This window comes from Nannospalax galili, unplaced genomic scaffold (assembly GCF_000622305.1).
Source record: "Nannospalax galili isolate Female #2095 unplaced genomic scaffold, S.galili_v1.0 scaffold3545, whole genome shotgun sequence".
NCBI lineage: Eukaryota > Metazoa > Chordata > Mammalia > Rodentia > Spalacidae > Nannospalax > Nannospalax galili.
In genome coordinates, this window is record NW_008352384.1 from 5,141 (window position 1) to 16,485 (window position 11,345).

At 50.1% G+C, this 11,345-nt stretch overlaps 1 long non-coding RNA gene across 1 annotated transcript; it reads left to right on the forward strand.

Annotated features, from left to right (window-relative positions):
• Window positions 1-925: 925 nt before the first annotated feature.
• On the forward strand, window positions 926-4,748 carry LOC115067036. Its single transcript, XR_003846474.1, has 3 exons — window positions 926-998; window positions 2,621-2,711; window positions 4,678-4,748. It is a non-coding gene; the product is annotated as an uncharacterized LOC115067036 (long non-coding RNA).
• Window positions 4,749-11,345: the final 6,597 nt, after the last annotated feature.

Consider the following 11,345-nt stretch of genomic DNA (forward strand, 5'->3'; position numbering starts at 1 on the left):
TCACCTGCCCCCTCTGACGTGCTGATGGTCGTGTCACTTGACCCCTCTGATGTGCAGATGGTCATGTCACCTGCCCTCTCTGATGCACAGATGGTCGTGTCACCTGCCCTCTCTGATGCACAGATGGTCATGTTACCTACCCTCTCTGATGTTAGGATACCAAGGTGTTCTGCCCTCCTCCTCCAAGTGAGCCCTGGGAAGATGGGCAAGAGGCTGAACTAGAGAGGTGATAGACAGGTAGGCTCAGAACAGTGGCGAGAAAAGCATCGGGGGTCATAGCAACAGCTGCCTACAAAGGGTCCAGACAGACCCTAGAGGACCTGGCCCATAAGAGGACCTTTCAAAACTGGACACTCTAACACTGGTACCAGCATCTCCAGTGCCCACCAAGTGCTACTAGGAATCCATGCTAGGAAGGAGTCAAATTGCACCCTCACCCCACCTGCCTTCCTCCTCAGCATCCCCCAACCTCAGAAGGGAGTGACGTCAATCGTTCATCTGTCCCAGTTAACGAGCCCTCTCTGGTTTCTGTTGCCAAGCTCATGCTAGGTGTGGGAATCCAGTTATTCCTGTGTTTAGTTGTGTCTTACTCATGACATCGTCCCTGTCTTACAGGGAGCCAAGAACCAAAAAGCCAGGCATGGTGGCACACACCTGTAATACTAGTACTTGGGAGTACTTGACAGGTGGATCAGGAGTTCAAGGTCAGCCTTGGCTAAATAGTAAGTTCAAGACTAGCCTGGGCTACATGAGACCCTGACCCCCCCCAAAGAATCAAAAACAAACAAAAAACAAAGGATCAAGAGGCAAGCTAGACTATAGGTCTTTAAGACTCTTTACAAAGCAGATAGTTTTCCCCTTAGCATTTTGTTTTTCCTCTATCCTAGGATCAATAATGGAAATTCATATTTTCTGACATTGCTGTGCCAGAGTATTGAGAGGGAAACACTGAAGGGTTGGAAGTAAAATTCCAGCAGGACATCAGCTGCCTGATTCTGGTGATGAGGACTTGAAGGCTTCCCTTGGTCAGTCTCTGAGCTGTGAGTGCACAGACGGGCACTGGCCCTCAGGTCCCTGGATCAGAATGTCTGTCCAGGGTGGCACTGTCCTCACAAATGTCACAGGCTCTAGGAGGTATGAAGAGAGACAGAGGGAGTCTAGGTGGAGACAGGGCCAGCATGCACTGTCCCTTGCATGTGTCCTGGCCTAGTATTTGGCCTGTTACACTTTCTTTCTCTGCCCAGGGGTGAGATCAGATAGCAGGGGATTCAGGGGTGGCGGGAAGAAGGCTGTGTCCCTTTCTGATCACCTGCCCTGGGAGAACTTTAAATAGCAGCTCTGTGCCCACGCATGCATGCCTTGGAGGAGTCAGCTTCTGTGACCGAAGACAGAGGGCAGACAGATAGATGCCTGGCTGGGTCCCAGGTGCAGCCACTGGGGACTGAGGCATGCTGTCCAAGCCTCACTCTTTGAAGGCACAGAGTGGGCTCTTCTGCCCCCAACAACTCTGTCCACAGAGTCTTTTCTGATTTATTTTTATAGCTAGTATTGGGCTTGGTTGTTTTCTGTTACCTTTCTTCTTACCTAAGGTGTTTATTACAACCATTTATTGTAATGTGAGCTCATCTCTGCCGTTGAGCTGGGGGCTCACGAAAGACAAGGAATAGATCTTTCTCCCTGCACCTTCAGCCCCTGGTAGTAGCACATATGAAAGTGCTGTGTGCCCAGTGACAGTCTCTGGTATACCAGGCTTTCCTGGACCCTGCACTTCTCTGTGCCATGTGGCTGACCCACATCTGACTCCTCTCTGAAGCAACCCATTGTGCATTCAGGTTTAGATTGGATGTCTGAGGTCTCTTGGCTCCCTGCCCTCTTCTCCTAGCCTGCAAGGACTCTGCCAGCCTGTCCTTAGATGCCAGTTCACAGCTCAGTTTACTGGGCTCCCAGGACCAGCACTTGTCTTGGCATTGAACCTGAAAGTAGCTCTGGGTCCCCTGGGCCCAAGGCCTCCCTCTGAGTAGCTGGCAGCTGTGAGGTTTGTGGAGCTTGAGGATGGAAGGGATCAGGGAAGAGGGCCTGTGTGGCTTCCTGTCTGACCTCTTCCACAATGGTCCTGGAGCTTCTGGTTTTTTAATTGTTTATTTATTTATTTTTATGTGTATTAATTTTTGTCTGCATGAATGTATGTGCAACATGTGCATTCAATCCTTGTGAATGTCAGAAGAGAACTTTGGATCCCCTGGAACTGGAGGTACTGAGTTGTTAGCTGCCATGTGTGTGCTGGGAACTGAGCTTGGGTCTTCTGCAAGAGAAGGCAGTACTCTTAACTCCTAAGCCATCTCTCCAGCCCCTAGCCAGACTTAAAGTTCTCCAGGAGGTGGCAGGTGGTGTGGGGCTGTGAACCTTCTTGGTCAGCCCCATCCCTCCCCACCCGCCTTGGGGAAGCGGCACTGTCCTTTGAACTGGCTGCAGCAGGCAGTTCTAAAGAGTCAGCCACACCCTTTCCCGGGTGACCAGCATTTAGATTTTCTAGGGAACGGAGCTCAGCCTGTACCAGTGCTATTGGTCTTTCCTGTCTGAGCCTAAGGTCATCTCTCACCAACTGCCTTTCTCTCCACAGAATGCCAAGTACCGGGGCTCCATCCATGACTTCCCAGACTTTGATTCCAATCAGGATGCTGAGGCTCTGTACACAGCCATGAAGGGCTTTGGTGGGTATCAGCCCCACGAGTGGATCCTTCAGGGAGGACGGTAGATGGGAGGTTGCCGGTACCATTTGGAATCTATCCCAGAGCCTTTGTTATTATTCCATGACCTTTCTAGGGAGATATGAGTGATAGGTAGGGAACCAGTGACAGACCGCAAAACTGATTCTACCCAAGTCCAGTTTGGTGAACCAGTTAGTTTATTGGGGTTATTTACAGGAGCATAGGAGACCCCCCCCAAACAACTGCATCACCAAAAAGCCTACCCTAGCATATACGATGACTCGGGAAAGCTACATCTCTGAAGCCCCCGCCCAACTTGCAAGTGTTACTGCTTTTATAACCTTGGGGAGGGGCCTTGTGATTCGTGTATCTTTCTGAGTTTTCTCTTACTATTGTTGTTGTTTTACGTGTATGAGTGTTTTGCCTACATGTATATAAGTTCACCAGCGTGTGTACAGTACCCATGGGGGCCAGAAGAGAGTGATGAATCACCTGGAACCGGAGTTATAGGTGGTAGCTGCCATGCGGGTGCTGAGAACCAAACCTGGGTCCTCTGAGAACAGCCAGTGCTCTTAACCTCTGAGCCATCTCTCCAGCTCCCCTTTTTGAGTTTTCTGAGCCTGCTAAATTTCATGAGCTTTCTGAGCATTGAGCTAGGTTCATTTTATGAACTTCCTGAGGGAAGAAGCCTCCCTCCTCCTTGAGGGAATGTCTCCTTTCCAGGGACGCAGCTGCACAGCAGCTGTGGGAGGGGGTGGGGGAAGGGTGCTGAGATGCTGCAATGTAGTTTTGTTTCCTTCCCAGTTGCTAGGGATTGGCCCCAGGACCTCACACATGCTAGGACGTGGTATACTTCTGAGGTCTGTGAAATTATTTTCCATAATTTTACAATGAAAGAATGTTAAACTACTAAAGAGATATAGCAGAATCCCACCCACAGACCTACCACGGGACTTAGGGAACAGGCCTGGTAATGTAGCTGAGCACTGTGGTCTGTCAGTGCCCTGGTGATGACTCCTAACATTCCTCAGGGTAACCACTGCCCTGCGTTTCTTGGGCTGGGGGGCAGGGGTAAGACAGGTCTCCCAGCTGGCCTGGAACTTGCTGTATAAACCAGGCGGGCCTTGACCTCACAGAGATCTACATGCCTCTGCCTCTCAAGTGCTGGGATTAAAGGCGTGTGCTACCATGCCTGGCCCCTGCCCTGAAGTTATGCTTACACAGCCTTTGCTTCTTTGAGATTGGAAGGACACTATGCTGGGTTAGACATCTGGGTTTTCTAAGTCAAGTGCATTGTGAGGCTATAGGCAAGTCTTCATCTGTCTCTGTGCCTAGGTTTCTGTACTTGTGCCATAGGGAGCTGGATCGGGGACCCTCTGAGCCTGCATGTTGTGGGTGCCATGACCAATCACAGCGGGGACTTTGTAGTTCCCTGTAGACTCTTACCTGTCGCCTACCTCCTTGTTGGGAGCAGAAGGCTCCTGTCCATAGCTGCAGGAGCTACAAGGCCTCTGGCTGGGTGAGGAAGCAGGCATTGGGGGCTTCCCGGAGGCAGACTGGGTAGGTGACAGTGTAACTAAACACAATGAGCTTGTGTCTTGATGAGTACAAAGTCAAAGTCAGAGTAAACACAGCTGAGACAAAGGAACAGAGGAAGCTTTGTTACCTGCATTAGGCAAGAGTCATTCCCAAAGGGATGCTCTCCCCAAACAGAAGCAGCGTGGGGATTTTATTCAGGGGGCGTATGTGTGTTCACCTACAGGTGGGCCCATTCCTGAGAATGCTTATTTTAGGAGTGCATGCTCCATTTACAGTGGATGGACAGAAATGCCTCTGGGCAGGTTCCACTTACATCATAAAGTATAAGCTGAAAATAAAAGGAGAGGAGATTTTGGAGACACTGGCACAGATGTCTGCCCCGAAGGTCTGACTTGCCTTGTCACCAACAACAGTGTCCTCCGTGTTACAGGCAGTGACAAAGAGTCCATCCTGGAGCTGATCACCTCCCGAAGCAACAGATAGAGGCAGATCTGCCAGAGCTACAAGTCCCTCTATGGCAAAGTACACAGTGCAGCTGGACGTTGGGCTGGGGTGGGGGCTGTCACTCCCCCTGACATCATTCAGGATCCTTCCCAAGCCTGCTCCAGCTCTGCCTACATACTGGCTCTGCTGTTCTTCCTCTGGGTGCTCGTTTGCTAAGACCACATCAAAGAAGTAGACCTACATGATGGCCACTCTGTGCACTCCCAGGGCCTGAGAGAGACTCACAGAAAGGAAGACAGACAGTGATGGGGGAGGGTAGTGCTGTGGACTCGGATGAACCTGCATGGCTTACTTGTAGCTGTGTGAAGTCTCGAGGGCCTTTTCTAAGGAGTGATGGTAGTGTCCTTCCAAGAGCGGGATTCATTCAGCAAGGTGACCAAGAGGGCCTGGCAGAGACAGTACTCACTTATCCCTTCTCCCCATCCTGGGGCTCTGCCACCCCCAGGACCTCATCGCAGACTTCAAGTATGAGCTAACGGGGAAGTTTGAATGGCTGATCGTGACCCTGATGAGGCCACTTGCCTACTGTGATGCCAAAGAAATCAAAGACGCCATCTCGGTAAGAAGCAGAGGTGTGGGGGCGATAGAGGCATGGCTCAGCGGTTAGAGCACTGATGCTCCTGCAGAGAACCCAGGTTTGGTTCCCAACACCCACATGGGGCCAACAACCATTCAGTACTCCAGTTCCAGGGGATCTGACGCCCTCTTCTGACCTCCCTGGGCATTGCATGACACGGGCGCTTTCACATGCATGCAGGCAGTATACTCACACACATAAAAGGAAACAAAATAAAATAAAAAAGCACCACACCCCCAGTGGCTGTATTCTGCTTCAAGAAGCAGCTTGTCCTAGAGGGGCTCCCATTATTCACCAGCTTGACAGATGTAGACAGATGTCAGGGAAAAGCAGACCCATGAAAGAGACCCTTGGTCCTGATCCCCACACCAGGCAGTACAGTCCTGAAAAGACATGGAGACCAATAGTATCCGACACACCAGAGGCCGAGGGCACAGTAGAAAAGTCAGCAAGGCCAAGCCCTGGGCCTGAACAGGCCAAGCTGAGCCCCCAAACCTGCAGAGGCTTCAGCACATGAGAGTGCTGAGGGTCAAGCAGGGCTTCACCTGGCTCAGGCAGAGCTGCGCCTCTAGGTAGAAGGGGTCGATGCCCTGGTGGTGCAGGCCTGTAATCCCAACATGGGAGGGAAGGCTGGAGGACGGTAAGTTCAAGGCCATGGCCTGAGTTACCTAAAAGAAAAAAAAGGCAGCAGGGGCTGGGGAGCAGCCGGGGACCGGAGAGACGGCTCAGCAGTTAAGAGCACTTGCTGCTCTACCAAAGGACCCCAGGTCAGTTCACAGCACCCATGTGGCAGCTAACAACCATGCATATGTCCAGTTCCAGGGGATGTGACAACCTCTTCTGCCATCTGTAGGAGCTCCATGTACGTGGTACAAATATAGGCACACATACACACACATAAATAAAATTAAACAAAAGATTAGTAATCTTTGATAATGTGTGTTTTAGCTTCTAGCCCCTGAGACTCTTGCTAGCTCTCAGAGGGGCTTGGGGAGTTATCTAAGCCTGAGAAGGGCTGACTTTGTTGATGAAAATGTGTCTGTTGAATGGCATGGACAAAAATTCAGTCTTTACTAATTTAGATGAATGGTTATATGGGAAGGAACAGTGCACTTTTTTGCTGTGCAAAATTATTGTAATTAGAGCTAAGATTTAATGGGAACTAACCATAAGCCATATAGTGGGTCACGCCTTACTCTTTTTTCTCCTTTGCTCTTCACCCCACAGCCTTGTCTCAAAAGCATGTGCCTTGTTTGTGCAACCTCCTTATGGAGCAGGAGGCCTGGAGTATGGACCCTGGCTTTATGGCACTGGTGGCATCAGATGGAAGGGCCTGAGGACGGGTGGCCTTGGCCCTTTGCAGAGTTTCCTTCTACAGCATGTTGCAAGCTGGAGCCCTTTTCCCTCTTTTGGCTTATTTCCCCGAAGATGGACACTGTGTTCCTGCGGTTAAAGGAACCGGCAGGGGCCTCAGAGTTCATCTCACTTCTCCCTGGAAGAGGCCCTAGGGCTGCTCCTGGCCTCCACAGCAGAGGGGAGGAGGACAGAGGGAGCACCGCAGCTCTGGATGCTCATCCCTGCCTCCTTCCCCCATGTGTGGCTAGGTTTAGAGGAGTCCTTCGAATGCCAGGAATAGAATGCTGTTGTCTGAGTTAGGTGGTGTCTCACCATAGGCAGCAAGCAGTAGACACTTCGTTGTGTTTGTTTGCCCAGGCACCACTTTCCCGTCAACTCTCATCCATCATCCATCCTCCATTTGTCTACCATCCATCCACCTACCTTCCATCCATCTACCCATCCATCCACTCATTAACCAATCCATTCATCCATCCATCAATCCATTTAGTCATCCATCCATCGGCCTATCCATTCATCCCTCTGTCTGTTCATCTACCTGCCTGTCCACCATCCATCCATCCATCCATCCATCATCCATTCACCTACCATCCATCCATCTACCTTCCATCCATCTATCCATTCATGCATTAGCCTGTTCATTCATCTGTCCACCTATCTACCATCCATCATCCATTCACCTACCATCCATCCATCTACCTTCCATCCATCTATCCATTCATGCATTAGCCTGTTCATTCATCTGTCCACCTATCTACCATCCATCATCCATTCACCTACCATCCATCCATCTACCTTCCATCCATCTATCCATTCATGCATTAGCCTGTTCATTCATCTGTCCACCTATCTACCAGTACCCAGTCTATGCTGGGTAGTGTGCAGTTCTCAGGATACGGCAATAGGGAAAAACAGTGTATTCCTTCCTGCCTAGACCCTATAGACTCATGAGATAATAGTGGGTTTAAGAGAAACATGACTGCGACACACAGTGGTCAGATTTGACAAAGGAAATGAACAAGACTTTCCCAAAATAGGACCTATGTCAGGTAGGTAGTCACAGAACACCTGACTTGGAGAAAATGGGGAGCTGGTTGTATAGAGAGTGAAGATATGTTCCTTCTGTCAGAAGGACCAGCCAGTACCACATCCCCGAGGCAGAAGTAAGCCAGGTAGCCCTGGTGAGGCTGGAGAGGTAGAGGACAGGGCAGCATCAGGGCCTTTGTAGCCAAGAGACAGGAGATGTTTCACTCTGAATCCAAGGGCAAGTAGGGGATGTTGCAATCAGAATGGGCCTTGTGACAGCCACTCTTGTCATTATAGCTAGGAGAACCTTCCGAAAGCTTGTAGCTGCTGTTCATATGAAGGGTGATGATGCAGTGGGCTGGTGCAGAAGCAGAGGATTGTGTCACAGCACCAGCCGCTGAGAATAGACACCTGCATCTCCTGCCACAGCGGCCATGCAGACAGGATGGGGGTTTGTAACAATAGCTAATCATTTGGGAACAGCAAGCAACTTCTATCCCAGAAGGCTGAGGATGAGACTACAGCCTGTGTTCTTCCTACAGCCTATGAGCGGGACCTGGAGTCTGACATCATTGGAGACACTTCTGGCCACTTCCAGAAGATGCTGATTGTGCTGCTCCAGGTTGGTCCATGGGCAGTCCAGGCCCTTCCTACAGCTCTCCCACTGTGGACCACAGACTCCATTCCCTGCCCCTCACACAGGAGCGGTGCTTGGTGGAAGGGCCTCCTCTTGGCTGCACCTCCCTTCCTGCCCACCCTCTATGCTTTATTCTCTGGAGCCTAGAGGCCCCTCTGGCTCTCCTGGGTGTAGGCAGAGCCCAGGCTCTGTCCATCAGTCCATCTTCATGCCCACACCCTGCTTTGCACAGACTTGTGACCTGAGGAGACTTGCATGCCTCACTCATAGCCTACATGAGATCTCAAAAAAACAAAACAATGAAGCCAAAAGTGGTAGCACACACTTTTAATCCACTTGGGAGGCAGAGGCAGACGGATCTCTGTAAGTTCAAGGCCAGCCTTGTCTACATAGCAAGTTCCAGGCCAGCAGGGGCTACAGGGAGACCCTGCCTCAAAAAGACCCAACCAAAACAAACAAACAGAAAAAAAAGGGTGGGGGGCTGGAGAGATGCCTCAATGATTAAGAGTGCTTGCTGCTCTTCTAAAGAACCCAAGCACATGTCTGGCTCAAAACCACCTATATCCAGCTCCAGGGACACCCTCTTCTGGCCTCCATAGGCACCTGTACTCACATGCACAAACCTATACACAGATATATATACATAATTAACAATTTGGAACTGGAGAGATGGCTCAGTGGTTAAGAGCACTTACTGCTCTTGCAGAGGGCTGGGGTTCAGTTCTCAGCACCACATGGCAGCTATCAACCTCTGTAACTCCAGATCTTAGAATATGACGTCCTCTGGCCTCCACAGGCATTGCATGCACCTGGTACACTCACTTATATGCAGGCAAAACACTCATACACATAAAAATAATCACATTAAAAAAAATTTTTTTTTGTCTTTTTGAGACAGGGTCTCCCTGTAGCCCCAGCTGTCCTGGAACTCACTATGTAGACCAGGCTGACCTTGAACTCACAGAGATCAGCCTACCACACCTGGCATTATTTTTATTTTATGTGTATGGGTGTATTGCCTGCATGTGTGTAAGTGCACCCATGTCCTGCAATGCCCATGGAAGTCAGAAGAGGGCGTTGGATCGTCTGGAAATGAAGTTACAGACAGTTAGCCACCATGTGGGTGCTGGGAATCAAACCCAGGTCCTCTGCAAGAGCAGCCAGTATTCTTAACCACTGAGCCATCTTTCCAGAGGCTCCCAATTGAGGGAGCCTCAACTGGGGAATTTCCTCTATTGGACTGGCCTGTGGCCATGTCTGAGGGCATCTTCTTGATGAGTGATGTGGGAGGGCCCAGCCCACTGTGGGTGGTGCCACCCCTGGGCAGGTGGGCCTGTGTGGCATAAGAAAGCAGGCTGAGCAGGGGCCAGGGGAGCTAGTCAGCAAACAGCATTCCTCCACGGCCTGTGCTCCAGCTCCTGCCTCCAGGTTCCTGCCCTGACTTCCTACCTTGGGCTCCCTGATGAACTGCGACCTGGGAGTTGTAAGCTGAATAAACCCTTTCCTCCCCAAGTTGGTATTGGTCAGAGTGTTTGTCACAGCAGTGAAGAAACAAACTAGGACAGATGGCGACAGATAGATCCCTACAGCTTGCTGGATAGCCAGTCTAGCCAAATACGTGAACCCCGGGCCAGGGAGAGACCCCAACTCAATAAACAAGGTGGGGGTCAAGGAAATGGCTCAGCCAGAAAAGGCGCTTGTCACTCATGTTTGACGACCCGAGTTCAGTCCCTGGAATCCATAGTGGAAGAAAAGAACCAACTCCTGAAAGTTGTCCTCTGACATCCACGTGTGCGCTGTGGCACACACACACTATGGAATAAAATATTTAAAAACAAGTAAACAAGGTCGGGTTGCGGAGATGGCTCGTTGAATAAGTATCTTGCCTCAGAATTCATGCAGTGGTGCAGGTCTGTAATCCTGGCAGTCCTAAGGTGAGACAGGAGGCCGAAAGAGGGTCCCTGGGAGCTCCTGGGTCAGCTAGTGGTGAACAAAAGCCTCAGCTGTCTCAAGATAGAAGGCAAGAGCTGAAACCTGAAGTTGTCTTCTGACCTACTCCCAGGTGCCATGGCATAGGCACACATGCACCCATACACATGTATACACATCACACACTCAAACTTTTTAAAAAAGATGGGTGGCTCTGAAGGAATGACACCTATGGTTGTCCTCCGGCCTCCAGATACATATACACACATGCATATGCACCCCCGCCCCACACACATGTGCACTCACACAAACACAGACACACACAGAAATAGCTTTCAGGTTAGAAAGAGTTGTAGGGATCACTCTACGGAGAGGCAGCTAGCCTGGGAGAAACGCACAGGTCCACGGTCTGCACTGCAGGGTCCCTAGCCTGCCAGAACTTCTATGCAAAACCTTTTTGCTTGTTTGTTTTTCTTGTTTTGTTTTGTTTTAAGTTGTGGTCTCACTCTGTAGCCCAGGGTGACCTTGAACTCAAAACAATCCTCTTGTGACAGCCTCCCAAATGCTGAGATTACAGGTATGCATCATCACACCCAGCTGCAAAGCTTTCTACGTAGGAATATACTATACTTTTCTGGTGCTGTCTGAGATAGACCCTGTATTGTAATTGGAGCAAATCATCTTAAAATTCATATGGACTCTCATATGAACATTGGAAAAGTGCCCTGTTCTGACTTTTTTCTAGTTCACTGTCTAGAACTTGTAATGCTAATTACTCTTGCCTTTACTTTTCCTTCATATCTCCCATTCATGATTCAAGGACTTTCTTCTCCCCTTAGAGTCAAAAGTTATGCAATTTGGGAGTCTTTTAGATAGGCCCACGCAAGGGGTACCCCAATTGCCTCACCCTGCGCCCGTGTTCAACATGGAAGAAGCCAGAGTGGTCGGCGTGGCATCCCTATTCCCTATTGAAAATATGGGGAACCTCTACAGAGGATGGTGTGATAAGAATAGGAGTTAGGAATTGGCTAGGCAGTTAAGGTAAAAAGACCCCAAAGAAATGTAGCCA